Below are 7,554 nucleotides of genomic sequence, written 5' to 3' on the forward strand. Positions count from 1 at the left end.
TGTCATAGAAGGCATTATGGATCTCACCTTGCTCTTTCTCTTGGATCACTTGCTCTGGAGGAAGCCAGTTGCCATGCCGTGAGAACACTCAAGCAGCCCTGTGAGAAGGTTTGCCAGGTAAGGAACTGAAGACTCCTGCCAACAACAAATAATGAACTGAGGCCATCTTCCAATAAGGAGGAGAACAATCCATCTTGTAAGCACACCTTCCAAGCCTCCCCGTCAAAACCTAGATGAAGTAGCCCTGTCTGCAGTCTTGACTGTAACTACATGAAATACTCCGAGCCAGAACCAACCACTGTGCTGCTCTTGAATTCTTGATCCTCAGAAACTCTTTGGGATTATAAACGTGTGTTATCTTGGAGCTGCTAAATTTTGAAGCAGTATGTTCTGCAGCAATAAATAACTAGCATAATGACCAAAACATGGGTCTGTCAAAGAGACCAATGTAATCAGAACAAAATAAAAATCAGATGATCACAGTTGCCTACCTGCAGAATAAATGGTGCCACCTGAAGCTGAAGCAGTGAGCTCTCCATGCTCAACCCGCCACTGTTAATTCCCTGACCTTCACTCCTTCCTCTGGCTAAGGAAGGAAGGTTAGCTCCATACTAAGGCCACCAGACAACCATGGGATGATTTTCTTCTGAGTCTTATTTGGGTCTAGATTGCTTAACCACTGCCCCCTCCCCCCAGGAAGAAGACATTGCTTTGTTTTTGTAATGCCATCTCTGCCAGGAATTAAAGACCCATCAAATGGAAATTGGATTTAAGACACCATTGGCCCTGGATTGCACCAAGAGCACAGTAATCCCTTCAAAGCCCAAGTAGCAGCAGTCAACATTCCCCCTGCTGCTATTAATAATTTGTACCACATTGACAAGTTCACTTAGCATTTGCAAATAGGATTCTGCAGTGGCTGGACATCAGATACATGGAGCAACTCTTCCTCAACCTGGAGCTTGAAGCCTACTCCCTCCACCCACTTTTTAGCCACCAGGATATCAAGCAGTCCACGCTGTTCTTACCACCCACAGACCCAGCTCATTGACCTGCTCCTGCTAAGAGTAGAGATTTAAGCCAAATCATGCATGCAGCTCTTGGGGAAGGGGTTGGGGTGGGGGGCACTGATGGGGACTGGGAAGTCCCAGAGAACAAACCCAAGGCAGGTGAAACATGCTCAGGACCTGAAGGATCCAATTAAGCTCAATTCACTGGGATCCAGAGTTTTCCTACCAAATTCCTGAGGAAACCAAATTGAATAATGTATGGCTTATTCAGAAACACACATCTCCGTGTTGTTGGCCGAGGCAGGGGCAGTGTGGCGGGGGGCTTAGGCAAGGGGTGCAGGTGCACCGAAATGAAAACAACAGACTAAAACAACAAGCTCCCCAGCCTATAAAGAACAGCCCGTGTTTTGCTGGATTCCTCAGTCGGAGTGTGCGTGCATATATATATATGGGTTCTTGTGTGCATGTGCAGCTGGGCCTGGGGGTGGGGAGGGGGAGGCCTTCCAGGGAGGGAGCAAGAACATGTCTACATATTTTAAATGGCAATTGCAAAGAAAACCATCAGAGGTGCTCCAACATACATTTGGCAGCTCCTACAATAACTTCTAAATCTCCCTCATTTCATAAACATTTTATATACATTTTTAAGTGGGAATATTTTCGCTCATTTGGGAAGAGTGTGCCTTTATGCGGTTAACTCTGCCTAATTTGTGCCTTACGCATTTTTTCAGGGATGGGAAGCAAGAACAGTGACAGTTGCTGAAATATGGGGTAAGGGGAAGGGTGGGTTGAGATGAGGAGAGAGTTTGGAGACAGAAAGGAGGAGGAGGATTCTATGCAAAAGAGAATTTTGTCATTGTCCTGCTTTGGGGTCTGTTCAGCACCTTTCCATGGAAAACCTGTTTAACCTGCTTTAAAAAAAAAACACTTGCAGCAATTGGAAGTTATGAGTAAGGGTTGTGTTGCTTTTCTGTTCAACCTCCACTCCTGCAGAACTGAACAATTCAATCTCTCTTTCCCCAGCTTACCTGTGGCCTGTGGGGCCTGCTCAGCCTGAATAAATGGCTGTTTATGGATGATAGCATCTGGTATGCCCCTGGTGAGGTCACCTTGTTATGTGAAATATTTCTACCTCCTGGTAGAGAAACCAAAGCTGACTGCTCTCAAGACCACCTCTGCCCAACGCACGGCACTCCAGGCAGGGTCTAAACCTTTGAAAGGCCAATTAGGCTCCTCTGTGAACTTGAAGCCCTCCTTTCAGGCCTCAGGACCAGAGCAAAGGATCGCCCCTTTGACCTAACAATGTAAAATCGATGCTATATATGGAGAATCTATGCACACAGGGCTCTGAACGCCTTGTCTGTTTTTACCCTCCCTACAACCCTGCAAAGTTGTTATTGTTGTTTTGATCTCTGTTATACCAATGAACAAACTGAGAGGCTTGATGAAATTAAGTAGAGGAAAGGCCTTTCCTAAAGAAAATAGAAGACACAGATTTTGAACTCAGGTCTCTCTGCCGAAAGTTTCAGATTATTCCACATTTGGTCCTGGGGAAAGCAGCCTAGAGAAGTGAAAAGAATCAGAAATGCTGCATCATCCAATATTTCATGTTCATCGTACCTCGTTTTCTCAGCCATGAAAAGTGGGAGATGAACACCCTTAATACATACACGGTCAACTGAGATCTTGGAGACGACTTGCACATTTATGGAGCAGCTTGTGGTCAGTTGACCAAAAGTAAGAGGGTGAATCAATATATGGATAAACATCTACCTCAAGCTTCATTTCTCAAATGAACCCCACTGTTACTAAGAGGAGGAATCTGAAGGATCCTACTAGTTCCTTGGTTCCTGAACCAGAACAGCGTGAATCCACAGAATTCCCTGTATGAGGCAAAGAGCTAAAGCGCACTCCTCCCCTGAACTACTGACCAACGTGACTCCAACAAGACATGTTTTTCCAATGTTCTTTCAGTAGCTATCCTTGGATGTGGAGGAACATGTGAAAAAAAAACAAATGGATTCATTTCTTAATAGGGTCGGAAAGGCATACCAAATATTTCGAATCTCCAAGGTGTCTACTTCCCACCAGCTGTCCACGGTTTTCAACTGGGTCTCAGAAATGGAGTTTAAGACACCCAGCAAGTAATTCTAACCAGCAGTGCCAGGAAAATATTAGAGTTTGAAAAAATAAAGCAGAGATTCTTTTTTAAAAAATATATACATATCTTCCTATAATGTCTCTCACACTGAAGAACCCTGGGCAATTCTGTCTTCACCTGACCAGCATTAACAACTTCAGAGCCAAATCTACTCATTCCTTGCTTAACCCAACCTCACAAGGGTCACCACTGACTTTTTTTTTTTTTTTTTGCTCTTAACACTGGTTTTTCTGGAGTTCCCTCCTCTGTGGGATAAACTGGTTCTATTCCGAAGACGGTGGGGGCAGTCTGCTGTGATGACGCTGTTGTGGTGAGCGAAGCCTCCAGAACTATTGGGTCTGAAATTCTGTCCAACTCTGGCCTTTAGTCAGCCAGTTCCCCAGATGGGGCAGCCGTGGCCTGCTGCCTCCTGCTTAGAGAATCAGCCTGGGGGTCGCAGAAGGAGACTCTAGAGAGCCGTAGGGTTAACCAACCAACTATAAACATTACCTCCTCTGTTGATCTTCAAAGGCTTGGAGAAAGAAAACAAACCACATAAATCTTTATCAGGGCTTCTTACAACTTCCCCGGGAGGTGGCTCCAGGAAGAGCTGGGTGGTGACTCCGAAGAGAGGATAAAAAATTATTTCAGTGAACAACATCAGAGCCAGAAAGGGCTGGCTTTTATTTTTCTTTTCTCCTCTTTTCTTTCCCTCCCCTCCTCTTCCCTTAGGAATGACTTCTTTGTTTTTTGCCACCCAGGAGCTCTGCAGTAAGAATCCTTGGTCCTCAACTGGCTTCGTGGTTTCCATTCTAGGTAATTCCCTGATAATTCAAAAGAAAGGGGAGACTTTACTGCAAGAGCTACATTGTGTGGAAATAAAGGAAGGTGGCACCCATGTCCATTTCAGAGGTGGTAACTAACATAGTTACTATGAATGAGGTTGCTGAGTAGAAATATGATGTGCCCTCCTCCCCTGCTGAAAATCTTTCAATAATATCGCTATCCATCCAGGAAAAACTCCCTAAAACCATTCCAAGCTCCCAAGCAGACATGCAAAGCAGTGTGGCCTGTCCTTAAGAGCACAGGATCCAAATCCTACTTCTAATTCTCCCTCTGGGAACTTGGGCAAGTCATTGCTTCCCCCAAGGCTCCATCTCGTTGTTATTATTACAACCTCAATGAGTCCACCCAGTAACTTCAACTTAGTAGGTTGTCAAGTACCTTATACGTATTTATAAACATGTATTTCTCACCGTGACTCTTTGTGAATTTACAGATTCCATTATACAGATGAGGAAACTGAGACTTGGAGACATTAAGTAATTCATCCAAGATCATACAAAAATAGGAATAATAGCACTTACCTCATAGATCAGTGAGGAATGAATGAAATAATGTCTGCAACATGCTTAGCATGATTCTTGGCACCTAGTGAGCCCCCATTTGGAGAGGGCTCCTGCCTCTGGAAATCTTCCCTGAACCCCTGACCTTCTTCCTTCCCTACCCACATACACCTCTCCACCAGATCTCTGCTCCCAGGCCCTTGTCAGTCTCCTCACCCCAGGAGCTCCTCAAGGGCACAGATGTGTCTCATCTCTGTAGTGCCTGCCAGTACCTGGCACATAGTAGGAGCAGAGTAAGTGGAGTTAAAACAATGAATGGATGGATGAATGGATGGATGGATGGATGGATGAATAGATGGGTGGATAGATAGATGAATGAATGAATGAAATGTTATGAACAAATGCCTAGTTAGTAGACAGCTTATACTAAAGAAATAGCCAAAATAAATATTAATAATGACTTGCTCTAAAGGTGGTTAAAGATCCAAAATTTCCTGGAGGAGCCTGTGTGCTAGTGGAAAAACATACAAAAGAAAACAAGAAACGAAGTCATCCTCTTTTTTTAAGTACCAGCTTTCACCGCAGTTTAAGGGCTTCACAGACTGCCCCAGAACGCCCATGAATCATAGAGAACCCAAGAGTCCTGAGTCCCAGCCACTCTGACTAACTTCAGCAAACATCCTTCAGCCCCATGGAAGGAGGGCTGGTATGGAGACCACACCCATGTCCACCTGCGTGCACACACACACACTGACACACACACCACACCAACAAATCAGTCTCTCAATGCGGACTGAGCACCGACTCCAAACAATGCCCTTCCAAACTCAGAAAGGAGACACAAAAGATCTGAAAAAGCCCAGGACACTGGCTTTCAGAATGGACAGGCTGGCTGTTGAACAAAGGCTATAGAATGTGGAGTTGAGAAAATAAGCAAGCTTACAGTGATAACAACACTAGCTACCCATTTCTGGATATATGCCAGGGATACAGAATTTCCAGGGATGTGTGGAGTTAGAAGTATATCCATTCATTCAACAAATGTGTATTGAGCCCCTACTACATGCCAGACACTATTCTAGGTAAAGAGGGTAAATGGTGAACAAGTCAAATCCCCTAGCCTCATGGAGCTCATCTTCTAGTCCTAGAACTTAAGGAAAACCCCGTATTATAAATCTACTTGGAAACAGCAACAACATATACAACAAGCCACAGAAAGTTAAACTTCTCAGTCAATGGAGATAAAGAGAAGATGTGAGTCTAGAGAGACAAAAGGTGACCTTGACAGAATCTCCTGGAAGTGAGGGCTCAGGGAGACTTACGTGTTTCTCAAAAGGCAGAAGGAATTACATGAGGCCTCCAGAAATTCAGGGCCCTTACCTGATGCTGCCAATTTGCAGCCCAGGGAGGTTTCCTCCAGTAAAATCCCCTCCTCCTTCACATCTTGATCAAAATCAATAGGACATGGTGAAGGAGAGTCCATCGGCCTGGAAGCCAGAGTGCATGTGAACCCAAAGCAGGTGATCACTCCTGCACAATCGCACAAATATCACTCACCTCCCTGGGTTATAATGTGAGGAGGAGCCTGAGTGTAAAGTTCTGTGAGTATCAGAGTTTATCACAGTCTTCAAACTCTCGCCTGGCTCATTCTCTATCCAATTCATCCTCTGCCTCTAGGCTTCTGATAGATAATGGCAGTTGATACCATTGACTCTGGGACAACATCAGATACTGTCCACACCTTATGTCATTTAATCCTTTCAGCACCTTGAAAGGTACATATACTTAGAGATTTGCACGAGGTCCCACAACTGAACAATGGCTGAGTTTGGCTTTGACCTCCAGACTCCAAGCACTGAATCACTGGTCCATACTGACCCCCTATGCTTCTGAAAGCCCTGCCTTGTTCATGCTCCCCCTGACTCAAGAACCACTGCCAACCTGTGTGATGGCTGGCTGCGCCAAGTTCAAGTGCTCACTCTGGTTGAGAAGCTCTCCCTGTCAGTATCTGCCATGCCACCCTCCTTCCCACTTGTGCACTTTGTCTGTGTGGTTTCCCCACTCTGAGCACCCATTCTTCAGCCTCCTCGCTATTCAAATTTTCAAGGTTTACCCCACTACCTTCCTCTTGCACAGAGCTTTCTCTAGCCTCGCCAGCCCTCTCTAATCCCCCCCATCTTTGCTGAATGCCTCATTCACATTTGCAGTCAGTGTCACCTCAGTGAGCATCGATCAACCTGTGTGAAACCCAGCAAGCCTTTAATGAGTCCCTTCTACATGTCAGGCGCAATGGGCAGGCCCGAAGGAGGTACTGAAATGAAAAGGCCCTCAAGGATCCCACCGCCTCTCAGGGGATGACTAGACAGGCCTGCAGATAACTGTCACACACCCAAGGGAACATAGTGGCAGGTCCATTGGAAAGGGCCACGCAGTTTCACAGGTGCGTTCAATGTCACCAGCAGCGTCACACGGCAGTTCAAGGTGGGTGTTAAGTGTGTGGGCTCAGGAGACAGAATGTTGGGGTTTCTATCCACCACCTGGATGACTTTAAAGGAGTTATTTCACCTCTGTGTGCCTCAGTTTTCACATCTGTAAAAATAAAGATAAAAATCGTATCTACCCGCTCTGGTGGAGGGTATTGTATTGATACCGGGGGAGGCCATGCATGTGTGAGAGCAGAGGGGATATGGGATACCTCTGTCCATTGCTCTCAGTTTTGCTGTGAGCCTAAAGCTGCTCTTTTAAAACACCAAAAGTAAATAAATATAGTACCTACCTCCCAGGCTGGCCATGAGGATTAAATGAATTCGTATTTGGAAAGCGCCCACTGAGCTCTGTGCCTAGTACATAATAAGTGTTCAATCAATGTCTGCTCTTCTCAGTACTCATGTTATCATTACCCAGTCAAAGGGAAATTCCTCAGCTCCACTGTTGTTTGGTTTTTTGTTTGGTTGGTTAGTTTGGTTTGAGGGTGGGGGGGTTTGCCATCATATCTACATGCCATTTTGGGGCTCTATCATCCGAGCCCCAGTAGAATTCTCTAGCTGGTCGCTGAATG

This window comes from Artibeus jamaicensis, unplaced genomic scaffold, assembly GCF_021234435.1.
Source record: "Artibeus jamaicensis isolate MK-2021 breed Jamaican fruit bat unplaced genomic scaffold, CSHL_Jam_final contig_1998, whole genome shotgun sequence".
NCBI lineage: Eukaryota > Metazoa > Chordata > Mammalia > Chiroptera > Phyllostomidae > Artibeus > Artibeus jamaicensis.